Source organism: Budorcas taxicolor, chromosome 19 (assembly GCF_023091745.1).
Source record: "Budorcas taxicolor isolate Tak-1 chromosome 19, Takin1.1, whole genome shotgun sequence".
NCBI classification, from domain to species: domain Eukaryota; kingdom Metazoa; phylum Chordata; class Mammalia; order Artiodactyla; family Bovidae; genus Budorcas; species Budorcas taxicolor.
Genome location: NC_068928.1, coordinates 9,528,181 through 9,541,925, shown reverse-complemented (window position 1 = coordinate 9,541,925; position 13,745 = coordinate 9,528,181). Strand labels below are relative to the sequence as shown.

General features: G+C 42.8%; 2 non-coding genes across 2 annotated transcripts; both read left to right on the top strand.

The window, feature by feature from the left end:
* The first annotated feature begins 232 nt into the window (after window positions 1-232).
* LOC128065747 (U1 spliceosomal RNA) lies at window positions 233-398 on the top strand. The gene has a single exon (XR_008201123.1). It is a non-coding gene; the product is annotated as a U1 spliceosomal RNA (small nuclear RNA).
* A 1,311-nt stretch (window positions 399-1,709) lies between these two features.
* LOC128065700 (U1 spliceosomal RNA) lies at window positions 1,710-1,873 on the top strand. The gene has a single exon (XR_008201084.1). It is a non-coding gene; the product is annotated as a U1 spliceosomal RNA (small nuclear RNA).
* The last annotated feature ends 11,872 nt before the right edge of the window (window positions 1,874-13,745 follow it).

The window sequence follows — 13,745 nt, the reverse complement described above, 5'->3', positions numbered from 1 at the left end:
GGGGTGTGGAACGTGTAGATGAGCGCAGTGACTGCCATAATGCTTACACTAGGCATTTATTTCCTATGATTTGCAATATTGAGATCTACAAAGTATTCCTTCTTTGTAATTACAGTTTGAAGGCTTAATTCCAGAAGTGGGGGGAGAGGTCTGTAAAATACACGAGAAAAGTGACCCTCTCTTTAGAGTGATTAGAATATGTGGGTGACATGGCAGAGGCCGATAACAACTCATACTTACCTGGCAGGGGAAATACCATGATCACGAAGGTGGTTTTCCCAGGGCGAGGCTGGGAAACACAGCACTCGGGATGTGCTGACCCCTGCGATTTCCCCAAATGTGGGAAACTCAACTGCACAATTTGTCGTAGTGGGGGACTTCGTTCGCGCTCTCCCCTGATGTGGCTTGTCTTACGAGAAGGCAGTAATTGAGATTTTCTTTTGTTTGTTACTAGTGGTGTGTTGTGAGTTGGCAGTGTAGATCCCAGTTTTAAACTATGGGAATTAGTTCGGCTCCATAAGAGGATGTGAAGACATACAGATTATCTTTTTCTGTTATGGTTGCTTACAGGATTTTTGGTATTTCGGTTTTCCAGCAGGGGTTAAGCCTGGGCATCTTTGTTTTTTTTTTTTTTTCCTTTTTTGGGGGAAAAAATATTGGTCTCTTTCATCGCTGTTGTAGACTTCAAAGAAATTTCTTAACTACTGTGGAAATAGTAAGTTATCTATAAGAAAGTGGTCTCTTTCTTCTAGGTGAGGTGAAGTCGCTCAGTCGTGTCCGAATCTTTGCGACCCTGTGGACTGGAGTGGGTTGCCATCTTCTTCCTGACGCAGAGATCGAACCCAGGTCTCCCTCGTTGCAGGCAGACGCTTTAACCTCTGAGCTAGAGGATCCTTTTATGATCTTTTCTTTCTTCACGAGTAGGTATAGAGGGGGAACCTCTTGAAAGCAACCTGTCCTTGCTTTGTGGTCCGTTTCTCCATTTTCAGGTGGCTTCCCTGGTGGCTCAGACGGTAAAATGTCTGCCCGTAATGCGGGAGACCCAGCTTCGATCCTTGGGTCGGGAAGATCCCCTGGAGAAAGAAATGGCAACCCACTCGAGTCAGTACTCTTGCCTGGAAAATTCCATGGGCAGAGGAGCCTTGTAAGCTACAGTCCACGGGGTCGCAAAGAGTCGGACACGACTGAGCCACTTCACCTCTCCATTTCCAAAGCCACCAGTTTAGTGTCCTCGGTCAGTTGATAATGTAACTCCTCTCCATAAGAGCCTTTGATTAGATTAGGCGCACCTGGACAATTCGGACTATTCCCGCCCCACCCAGTCGCAAAGCTCATCGCCTCCCGACAATCTCTTCTGTCACAAAGGTGGGTCACATTCCCGGCCCCGGGGATTAGGCCCCGAGCGCCTCCGTGGCCGTCAGTCAGCCTATCACGAGGCCCCGGTTCAGTCGGCGCTACGGAGTGACGTCACTAAGGTGCGCCGAGTATGTAAATGAGCTCGGCGTCGGCTGGCCCTGTTCAGCATGTACTATGAAGCATTTGTATTATTTTGCAAATATTGCGGTACAGGCAACGTGCTCTTCAGGCCTTTATAGTTGGGAGAAGCCGTTATTTCGTAAGTGAGGGTGTAGAGTTGCGGTGAAGCGAGTGACCGTAAGTGCGAAGTGTTTGGAACGTGAGGCTGAGGCGGCAGGCAGGGCCAGCAACTCATACTTACCTGGCAGGGGAGATACCATGATCACGAAGGTGGTTTTCCCAGGGCGAGGCTTATCCATTGCACTCTGGATGTGCTGACCCCTGCGATTTCCCCAAATGTGGGAAACTCGACTGCATAATTTGTGGTAGTGGGGGACTGCGTTCGCGCTCTCCCCTGTTTCGTTCTTGTTAAAGAAAAGTTGACAGTTTTTCTGTAGAGTGAACATGTAGTGGTGTGGTTTAATTTATACCAAATGATGTTAGTTTAGTTCCAGTCAGTCGTGTCCGGATTGCTTGTGACCCTGTGAATCGCAGCGCGCCAGGCCTCCTTGTCCATCATTATCTTTCGGAGTTCACTCAGACTCACGTCCATGGAGTCCGTGATGCTATCCAGCCATCTCTTTCTGGGTCGTCCCCTTCTCCTTCTGCCCCCAATCCCTCCCAGCATCAGAGTCTTTTTCAATGAGTCAACACTTCCCATGAGGTGGCCGAAGTACTGGAATTTCAGCTTTAGCATCATTCCTTCCAAAGAAACCCCAGGGCTGATCTCCTTCAGAATGGCCTGGTTGGATCTCCTTGCAGTCCAAGGGACTCTCAAGAGTCTTCTCCAACACCACAGTTCAAAAGCATCAATTCTTTGGCGCTCAGCCTTCTTCACAGCCCAACTCTCACATCCATACATGACCACAGGAAAAACCACAGCCTCGAGTAGACGGACCTTAGTCGGCAAAGTAATGTCTCTGCTTTTGAATATGCTATCTAGGTTGGTCATAACTTTTCTTCCAAAAAGTAAGCGTCTTTTAATTTCATGGCTGCAGTCACCATCTGCGGTGATTTTGGAGCCCAAAAAAATAAAGTCTGACACTGTTTCCACTGTTTCCCCATCTATTTCCCATGAAGTGATGGGACCGGATGCTATGATCTTCGTTTTCTGAATGTTGAGCTTTAAGCCAACTTTTTCACTCTCCTCTTTCCCTTTCATCAAGAGGCTTTTTAGCTCCTCTTCACTTTCTGCCATAACGGTGGTGTCATCTGCATATCTGAGGTGATTGATATTTCTCCTGGCAATCTTGATTCCAGCTTGTGTTTCTTCCAGTCCAGCGTTTCCCATGATGTACTCTGCATATAAGTTAAATAAGCAGGGTGACACTATACAGCCTTGACGTACTCCTTTTCCTATTTGGAACCAGTCTGTTGTTCCATGTCCAGTTCTAACTGTTGCTTCCTGACCTGCATACAGATTTCTCAAGAGAAAGGAAAGTCTTAAAAAGCAGTGTTGAGGTGTACGGGTGGATAGTGTAGATCTAGGTATATTTTCGGGGAAGGCAGTGGCACTCCACTCCAGCACTCTTGTCTGGAAAATCCTGTGGACGAAGGAGCCTGGTGGGCCACAGTCCGTGGGGTCACTGAGAGTTGGACACGACTGAGCGACTTCACTTTCACTTTTCACTTTCATGCAAAATGGCAACCCACTCCAGTGTTCTTGCCTGGAGAATCCCAGGGACAGGGGGCCTCGTGGGCTGCCGTCTATGGGGTCGCACAGAGTCGGACACGACTGAAGCGACTTAGCAGCAGCAGCAGCAGGTATATTTTATGCTTTATGGCTTGAACTTTGATTTTGCCTTTATTTTCAGAATATCGCGCTTAGTCGCTCAGCCTGTTTGACTCTTTGTGACCCTGTCAGGCTCTTTTGTCCATGGGATTTTCCAGCTGAGAATACAGGAATGCGTTGCCATTTTTTCCCCCAGGGGATCTTGCCCACCCAGGAATCAAACAAGGGTCTCCTGCATTGCAGGTGGATTCTTTACCAGCTGAGCTAAGTGGCTTGATGTATGTGGCATCAAGTAGCAGTGAAGTGAACGTTAATCTTGCTTCTTTTCTGATTTTTACCTCTGGTAGAAAAAGAGGATTAATGTTTATTTCTGACTGCTCTGTTGTTCTCTTAGGTCAGTTTGAAATCTGGATTTTTGAGGCTGTTGAAATATCCTCATAAGTAGCCATTTTTCTCTCCAGCACAGTCAAAATTTGGGACTTCTATACTGTTTTAGGGGGCTCTTCTGTTAATCCTTTCTACTTCAGAAAGTTAAATTGAACAGATTGGTTTCTTCTTTATTACCTAAGGAATGCTACATCTGGATTGAATGTGGGTATTTCTAAAGGTCCCCAACCAGTGTCTTTGAGAACCTGTTCTGTTGCTGAAAACTAGAATGTGTCTGCAGGCAACCGACTCCTGTATATGCTGCTGATTCACTGAATTTCATTTTCAGGATATGGTATATTCTGGTTCTGCCTAGTTTCCCAATGTAGCTGTTTAGATTTCTAGTGACCTTCGCACTCGTGCTTACCTGTCTTGCAGAAGCAGTTCCTGCTGCTTCTCTCCTAGAACAGATCTTGTCCATCTGTATTTAGTCCCTTCCTGACCCTTAGCAACGGGACAGGGTAATTTACAGTGTCTCCAGGGGCCTGATACATAAAAATATGATTTCTCACTTGGCTTCTAAGTTTAAGTACTCACCTGATAATTAACAATAGTCACCTGAGTTCTGGAGCCTTTGTTTGAAAGGGAACATGAGAGACACAAAGTACATATATTTTGCAGCATGTTTTAAAAATTTGTATCAAAATAACACATATATTTCAAATAGTTCTTTTAGGTTTTTTATTTTTAAATTTATTTTTATTATTTTAAATTTTTATTTATTTGTTTTTGGTTATGGTGGGTCTTCATTGCTGCACTGGGGCTTTCTCTAGTTGCTGCCAGACCGGCTACTCTTCACTGCGGTGCGAGGGCTTCCCATTGGCGGATTCTTAGCCTCTGTACCACCAGGAAATCCAGTCCTTTTAGGTTTCTAAACTGAGTTCTTCTGCTTCTTCCCGTTCTCCAGGTCCCCTTCAAAGGGAGACACTTTCCACTCTAAAAACAACTGAAATTTTATTCTTGTGACATTTATGAACCTCTTTGTTTCTAAACTAGTGTGCAGGATATTATTCTGTAATGCAGGGGACTCCCCTTCCCTGGACCTACAGAAGGAGGTGATTGGTGAGCAAGCAAAGCTTCATTTGCCCGCTCCCTATTGCTCTCATTACCGCCTGAACCATCCCCACACAACCCCGCAATCTCCCCAACCCCGGTCTGTGTAAAAATTTTCTTCCATGACACCAGTCCCTGGTATCAAAAAGGTTGCGGGCCTCTGCTTTAATGCATCCATTCTTTTTTTTTTTTTCCAACTAGTACCGAGTGGCCAAAATGTGTTCTGATGTTATTATTACTTAATGTAATACATTCTAACTGTGCAGTTGGGAAAACGATTTCTTTTTTTTTTAATTAAACTTTTTATTTTGTATTATAGTATGGCCAGGTAACAATTTTTTTTTAATTTATTTTAATTGGAGGCTAATTACTTTACAGTATAGTAGTGAGTTTTGCCATACATTGACGTGAATCAGCCATGGGTGTACACGGTGTGTCCCCCATCCTGAACCTCCCTCCCACCTCCCTCCCCATCCCATCCCTCAGGGTCATCCCAGTGCACCAGCCCTGAGCACCCTGTCTCATGCATCAAACATGGACTGGCGATCTGTTTCACATATAATATACATGCTTCAATGCTATTTTTGACGTTGTCTATGTTTGATAATGGTAAATAAAGATTTAGATCTCTTGCACCACCATTTCTTCTCTATTTTTCCTAATATAGTTTAAAAACCATTTGGTTAAATCAGTATTCAGTTTATATTATTCTTAGGCAAACATTATTCTCAGCAGAGCATTGTCATTGAATATCATTGTTTCCTTTAATTTTATTGTTCTTCTGGTTAGTTGTTTGTTTTTTTTTTTTTCCTTCTTTTTCTTTTCTGTTTCAAGGCATGCAGGATCTTAGTTCTGCCACCTGGGATTGAACCCGTGTCCCCTGCCGTGGAAGCACAGAATCCTAACCACTGGACTGCAGTGGTGGTGGTGGATTAGTTACTACGTCGTGTCCAACTTTTGCGACCTTGTGGACTATAGCCTGCCAGGCTTCTCTGTCCATGGGATTTTCCAGACGAGAATACTGGAGTGGGTTGCCATTATAGCCTCTTGTTTTCCACAAGGCCAGTCATATCAAGTAATCTTATTAGTTTAAATGTTGTTTTGTTTTGTTTTTCCTGGAGGTCTATCTACTTCTGTTTTTCCTCTACCTAAACCCATTGTTCTTTCAGACTGCTGCATAGGTGAAATAGTTTAAATGGGTATCAAATTCTACTGGTTGGAGTTAAAATTTTCTTCATGATTTCAAAGGCATCACTTTTTGACTTAAAACCTCTGGAAGCTATTGAGAAGAATTTCTGATTCTTTACGCTATTTATGTGATATGTGTGACTGATCTTTTCATTCTTAGAAAAAATGAATTATCTCTTTATTTTCATTTTTCTGTAATTTCCTAATTTTGTGCCTTAGTGTATCTTACAGCCATTCATTGTATGGGGCACTTAATGAAAGCCCTTTCGACCTTTAGAAAGCCTTTCTGTGTTGGGAAGTTGTCTTGAATTTTTTCTTTGGTGATTTCCTCCCCTTGGTTTTTAATTTTTCAAAAACTTTCCATATTGGATATTAGAACTCCTACAGTGGTCCTCTGATTAGGAAAAAAAATGTATCTGTTTTATATACATATATGTATATAAAACATATATATTCATCTTTTTTGCTGAACCTGTGTATTCAGTTTTTTATTCCTTCAGTCATATCTTTAGGACCTCTTTTTTCTTTTGTTCTAAGTTTCTGCTTTGTATAGCTTCTTTTTTTCTATGTTTTTCTCCTCTGGCTGTGCTGGGTCTTTGTTGCTTTGCACGGGCTTTCTCTAGTTGTGGTGAGCCGGGGCTGCTCTGCCTTGTGGCGCTCCGGTTTCTCATTGCAGCAGCTTCTCTCGTGGAGCACGGGCTCTAGGGCACTCAGGCTCAGTGGTTGCGGCCCATGGACTGTAGTTGCTCCAAGGCGTGTGAGATCTTGCCAGGCCAGGGACTGAACCTGTGTCCCCTGCACTGGCAGGTGGATTGGTATCCACTGGGCTACTAGGGAAGTCCAGCATGGCTTCTGATACTTGTTTTTCTGATGCAAAATCTTCTTTTATATCTCTGAAGATTTTAATGATTATTTTTTATTTTCTTTTTAAGTTTTCTTCTTTTTGGATAGCCTGTCTCCGCCATATTGTCTTCCTTTGGTTGGTTGGCCGAGCTGCTGTTACAGTTGTCTCCTCATGTTAACAAATAGGGGGCTGGCTGGAAGCTCTGAGTGCCAAGGTGAGGCTGTATGGCCTCTCTGCCTCCCTGCAGAGTGATCTCCCTACACCTTTGTAGGGGACGCCCATGTCGACATCTTTGGGACTTTCTTCTAGGGTGTTTACATTTCTCAGAGGAACCTTTCAGTATCCTGGAAGGTAAAGGCTTAGTTACCAGTGTTCTAGAAACCAAATGAAGGATGAGAGGGAGGAGGTGTCAGCATTCTGCCTTTGGAATGCATATGTACATCCTCTTTTCAGTAACTGTTTGAACTTTTACCTGAGTTTCAAGACTTCTCCAGAGAGCCTCAGATGTACCTTCTTCCATTATCACCACTCTGAATAGTGCCAACGTGGGCTGGTTATCCAGCAGCATGTGAGAGAGAAGTCTGGCCATCTCTTCTGAAACAGCTTTCCATCAGCTTGGTTTATCTCCATTTCACCCAGCTCTAGAGGCTCTGATACTGTTAAATCTGGAGTGTTTTGAGTATTGAGTATTTTGCAGTCTCAACTGGGTATTCTGCAGTATCAATTGGGTTAGTTTTCAGCTTTATCTAGAACTGGCTTAAGAGTTGGGGGTTCCTGGTCTAGTTCAGTTATTTCTCATTTGTAACTGTCAAAAATATGTCGCTGTTGTCCCTTCTGTCCTCTCCATTCTTGAAAACTGTTGCCTTTTAAAAATTGCTTTTTTGCAGTTTCCATGGGATTTTGAGAGAGAGTGAAATTTATAGATATTCAATATACCATCTCTTCCTAGAACCCAGAATTATTTACAGTAGAAAAACTGAACCAACTTAAATGTCCAGCAACAGAGGAATGATTGTATGAGTTATAATGCAGTCATAAGATGGACTGTTATGAAGAAATTTTATGCTTTCTATACGCTTTTAATGACTGTTTGAAGTTAATGGGTAAAGTAATACACACAGTAGTTACATGTTGTATTATTTCGCTGTTTTTTTTCTTTTTATTTGGCTGAGTGGCTTGTTTAGTTCCCCAACCAGAGATGGAACCCAGGGCCTCTAAAGTGGAAGTACAGAGTCTGAACCACCAGGGAATTCCCGTATTTCAACTATTTTAAAAGAAACAAACAAGAAAAACCCTGATCTAGAGTCATGCAGTCTAGTCGGTGAAGTAGCTCTGAATGCCAGGCAGAGAAAGAGTGAGGCAGTAATATAGGTACAGGGCTTCCCTGGTGGTTCAGTGGTAAAGAACCCACCTTCAATGCAGGAGACGTGAGTTCAGTCCTGGGTTGGAGTAGGAACTGGCAGCCCAGTCCAGTATTCTTGCCTGGAAAATCCCATGGACAAAGGAGCCTGGCAGACTACAGTTCATGGGGTCGCAAAAGAGCTGGACACGACTGACTGACTGAACAACAATATAGGCATGGACTAGACTATGCTCAAAGTCACAAAGAGGTATTATTGTGTCCTAAAATTGACTGACAGAAACCAGGCCAACCTCTCTTTCACCTCCCAAGTGATTTTACCAGGGTTACATTGCTGTTTAGTAGTTTTGGTAGCTGCTTTGCACACTATTTATGTCAGTCTCGTTAGCTCCGTGGACGAGCGAGGATAAACACGTAGGCTCCGGTGACTGAGGCAGTGTTGGCCCATAGCCTAATGTAAAAACTTCACACGGGCACAAAACAGAGAGACGGAAGTCTGAAGAGACATTTTCTCTGAGTTGTGGTGGAGTTGTTTGTCCTGCTGGGGATAGATGTTTTCCTTTGTTCATGGGATCAAGAATACTGGAGTGGGTAGCCATTTCCTTCTCCAGGGGATCTTCCCAACCCAGGGATCAAACCCCGATCTCCTGCATTGCAGATGGATTCTTTACCATCTGAGCCACCAGGGGAGCCCCTTAACTTTGCTAGAGTATGAAAACAATCTGTGTGCTTTTATATTTCCCCTTTAAAAAAAAGAAAGAAAACATATCAGAACCTAAGCTGATCCATTGGGTTGCAAAGAACGACTGAGTGACTAACTGAACTGAAGGCTGATCCATTCAAAATTGTCATTTCAGACCTGAAACCAAAAAGCTCCTAGAAAAAAACATAGGCAGAACACCCTTTGGCATAAATCATAGTGATGTTTTTAAGATCTGACTCCTAAGGCAAAAGAAACAAAAGCAAGAATAAATAAATGGGACCTAACTAAGCTTACAGACTTCTGCACAGCAAAGGAAACCATCAGCTATTAAAACAAAAAGACAACCTAATGAATAGGAGAAAGTATTTACAAATAATGTGACTGATAAAAGGTTAGTATCCAAAATATATATAAGCAGCTCATATAACTCATATCAAAAAACAAACCTAATTTAAAAGTGAGCAGAAGACCTGAATAGATATTTTTCTGAGGAAGATAACACAGATCAGCTCAATGTTGCTAATCATCAGAGAACTGCAGATCAAAATCACAATGATTTTCACAGCTGTCAGAATGGTTATCATCAAAAAGACTACAAATAACAAATGTTGGGGAGAATGTGGAGAAAAGGGAACCCTTGGACACCTTTAATGAGAATGTAAATTGGTGCATCCACTGTGGAAGATAGAGGGTCCTCAAAACATTAAAAATAGAACTACTATATGATAGAGCAATTCCATTCCTCAGTATATATCCAAAGAAAATGAAAACACTAATTCAAAAAGATAGCATGCACCCCAATGTTCATAACAGCATTATTTACAGTAGCTAATATATAGAAGCAACTTAAGTGTCTATCAACAGATGATGGATAAAGATTTATATATTTGTATCTATATAGATATAGATATATACACACACAATGGAATATTAATGAAACATAAAAAAGAATGAAATTCTGCAATTTGCGACAACATAGATAGACCTAGAGTATACAATGCTAGTGAAGTAAATCCGATGGAGAAGGACAGATACTCTGTGTTATCACTTATATGTGGAATCTGAAAAAATAAACTAGTGTATATAACAAAAAGGAAGCAGACTCACAGACACAGAGAAAAAACTAGTGGTTACCAGTGGGAGAGGGAAGGAGGGAGGGGCAAGATAGGTATAGATGCAAGTACAAATTCATATGTATAAAATAAAGAAGGATAAATTGTATGGCACAGGGGCAATATAGCCACTATTTTGTAATAATCTTTATTGTTGGGCTTCCCTGATAGCTCAGCTGGTGAAGAATCCACCTGCAATGCAGGAGACCCCAGTTCTATTCCTGGGTCGGGAAGATCCCCTGGAGAAGGCTTGGGCTACCCTCTCCGGTATTCTTGGGCTTCCTTTGTGGCTCAGCTGATAAAGAATCTGCCTCCAATGCGGGAGACCTGGGTTCGATGCCTGGTTGGGAAGATCCCATGGAGAAGGGAAAGGCTACCCACTCCAGTATTCTGGCCTAGAGAATTCCATGGACTGTATAGTCCACGGGTCACAAAAAAGTCAGACACAACTGAACGACTTCCACTTTCCTTTTTGTGGTTCAGTCACTCAGTCGTGTCTGACTCTTTACGACCCCATGGATTGCAGAACCACAGGCTTCCCTATCCATCACCAACTCCTGGAGCCTGTTCAAACTCATGTCCGTTGAGTCAGTGATGCCATCCAGCCACCTCATCCTGTGTCATCTCCTTGTCCTATCCTCAATCTTTCCCAGCATCAGGGTCTTTTCTAATGAGTCAGTTACTTGCATCAGGTGGCCAAAGTATTGGAGTTTCAGCTTCAGCATCCGTCCTTCTAATGAATAATCAGGACTGATTTCCTTTAGGATTCACTGGTTGGATCTCCTTGCTGTCCAAGGGATTCTCAAGAGTCTTCTCCAGCACCACAGTTCGAAGGCATCAATTCTTCGGCACTCAGCCTTTTTTATTGTCCTGCTCCCACATCCGTACATGACTACTGGAAAAACCATGGCTTTGACTCCATGGACCTTTGTAGGCAAAGTAATGTCTCTCTTTTCAATATGCTGTTTAGGTTTGTCATAACTTTTCTTCCAAGGAGCAAGCATCTTTTCATTTCATAGCTGCAGTCACCGCCCACAGTGATTTTGGAGTCCAAGAAACTGGAATATAATCTATAAAAATATTGAATCACTGTGTTGTACACCTGAAATTAATATAATCCTATAAAGCACCTATTTGTTGTTGTTCAGTCACTAAGTTCTGGCCAACTCTTTGCAACCCCATGGACAGCAGCATGCCAGGCCTCCCTGATCCTCACTATCTCCTGGAGTTTGCCCAAGTTCATGTCCATTGACTCCGTGATGTTATCCAACCGTCTCATCCTCTACTGGCCTCTTCTCCTTTTGTCTTCAATCTTTCCCAGCATCAGGGTCTTTTCCAGTGAGTTAGTTGCATGTGTCAGGTGGCTAAAGTACTGGAGCTTCAGATTTAGCGTCAGTCCTTCCAATGAATCTTCAGGGTTGATCTCCTTCTTGCAGTCCAAGGGACCCTCAAGAGTCTTCTCCAACACCACAGTTCAAAAGCATCAATTCGTCAGCGCTCAGCCTTCTTTATAGTCCAACTCTCACAGCCGTACATGACCACTGGAAAAACCATAGCTCTGACTAGACAGACCTTTGACGGCAACGTGATGTCTCTGCTTTTTAATACCTTGTCTAGGTTGGTCATAGCTTTTCTTCCAAGGAGCAGGTGTCTTTTAATTTCGTGACTGCAGTCACCATCCCTGTGATTTTGGAGCCCAAAAAAACAAAGTCTGTTACTGTTTCCATTTTTCCCCCCATCTATTTGCCATGAAGTGGTGGGACTGGATGCCATGATCTTAGTTTTTTGAATGTTGAGTTTTAAGCCAGCTTTTTAATTTTATCACCTTCATCACCTTAAGTTCCTCTTTGCTTCCTGACGTTAGGGTGGTGTCATCTGCATATCTGAGGTTGTTGGTATTTCTCCTGGCAATCTTGATTCCAGATTGAGCTTCATTCAGCCTGGCATTTCGAATGATGTACTCTGCGTACACGTACAGATGGTAAAGAATCTGCCTGCAATGTGGGAGACCCAGGTTCGATTCCTGGGTTGGGAAGATCTCCCGGAAAAGGGAATGGCAACCCACTCCAGTATTCTTGCCTGGAGAATCCTTCTGGACAGAGAAGCCTAGTGAGTTACAGTCCATGGGATCACAAAGAGTCAGACATGACTGAGTGACTAACACCACCACTCTGCACAGAAATTAAATAGGCACGGTGACAATATACAGTCTTGACATACTCCTCTCCCAATTTAGAACCAGTCTGTTGTTCCATGTCTGGTTCTAACTGTTGCTTCTTGACCCGAATACAGGTTTCTCAGGAGGCAGGTAGGGTGGTCTGGTATTCCCATCTCTTTCAGAATTTTCCACAGCTTGTGATCCACACAGTCAAAGGCTTTAGCGTAGTCTATGAAAAAGAAATTGATGGTTTTCTGGAATTCCCTTGCTTATCCTATGAGCCAACGGATGTTGCTAGTTTGATCTCTGGTTCCCCTGCCTTTTCCAAATTCAGCTTGTGCCTCTGGAAGTTCTTGGTTCATGTACTGTTAAGGCCTAGCGTGAAGGATTTTGAGCATTATCTTGCTAGCATGTAAAATGACTGCAATTGTGCAGTAGTTTGAATATTCTTTGGCCTTTCCTTCTTTGGGACTGGAATGAAAGCTGGACTTTTCTTTCTTTGGGATTAGAATGAAAAACTGACCTTGTTCATCGTTGTTGTCCAGTTGCTAAGTCCCATCTGACTCTCTGCAGCATGCCAGGCTTCCCTGTCCCTATCTCCTGCAGTTTGCTGAGACTCATGACCCTTGAATCGATGATGCATCATGTGGTGTCTTCTCCAGCACCACAGTTCAAGAGCATCAATTTTTCAGCCCTCAGCCTTCTTTCTGGGTCTTACTTCTGCTGCTGCTGCTGCTAAGTCACTTCAGTTGTGTCAGACTCTATGCAGCCCCATAGATGGCAGCCCACCAGGTTCCCCCTCCCTGGGATTCTCCAGGCAGGAACACTGGAGTGGGTTGCCATTTCCTTCTCCAATGCAGGAAAATGAAAAGTGAAAGTGAAGTCGCTCAGTTGTGTCTGACTCTTAGGGACTCCATGGACTGCAGCCCTCCAGGCTCCTCCGTCCATGGGATTTTCCAGGCAAGAGTACTGGACTTACTTAGGTCTCCTTTTATTACGATTTTTTCCTTTATGTTAGTCCTTCTCCTCCTGTGCTTTTCACTGGCTAGTCACCAGAATAAAGAGGGCAGGGATTTTCTTTTTTATTTTTTTTCCACTTTGGATTTTCTAGCTCCAAAGAAAATGCCTTGAAAACAGTAAAAGAAGGCTCAATAAGAGGATGTTGGATGAGTGAATACTGTGATTATAGTGTAGGATGGATAGCCTAGTCTAATTTTTTTTCTTTAAAGTTAAAAATATATCATAGTTTGTGTCTAGACATTTATGACTATTAATTTTTAAAGCCTTCAGGATTTAACACCACATTGCAAATAAGCTTTACTTCAATAAAATTTTTAAAGGGTGGGGGGGATGAAATGGTAATAAATGAATAAACCACAGGGGTGGGGGAGGGGGAGTTTTTTTAACACCATAAAATACGTATTTACAATGATTTTTTTCCTTTGGACTCTTCAGTTTGCCCAAAGGCTGAATGGTAACTTTTAAAATCAAAACTTCTTTCCCAAAACATGTTTTTCTGTTTTGACTCTTGTTTTCCTATCTTTTAAATTCAAGGTCAGATGGGAGCTTGTGATTTCATTATGTAAATGAAAGATTGTATGAGTTTAAAACTTACTTTTAGGATGACATCCCTACTTTAAAGGGCTTCCTGGGT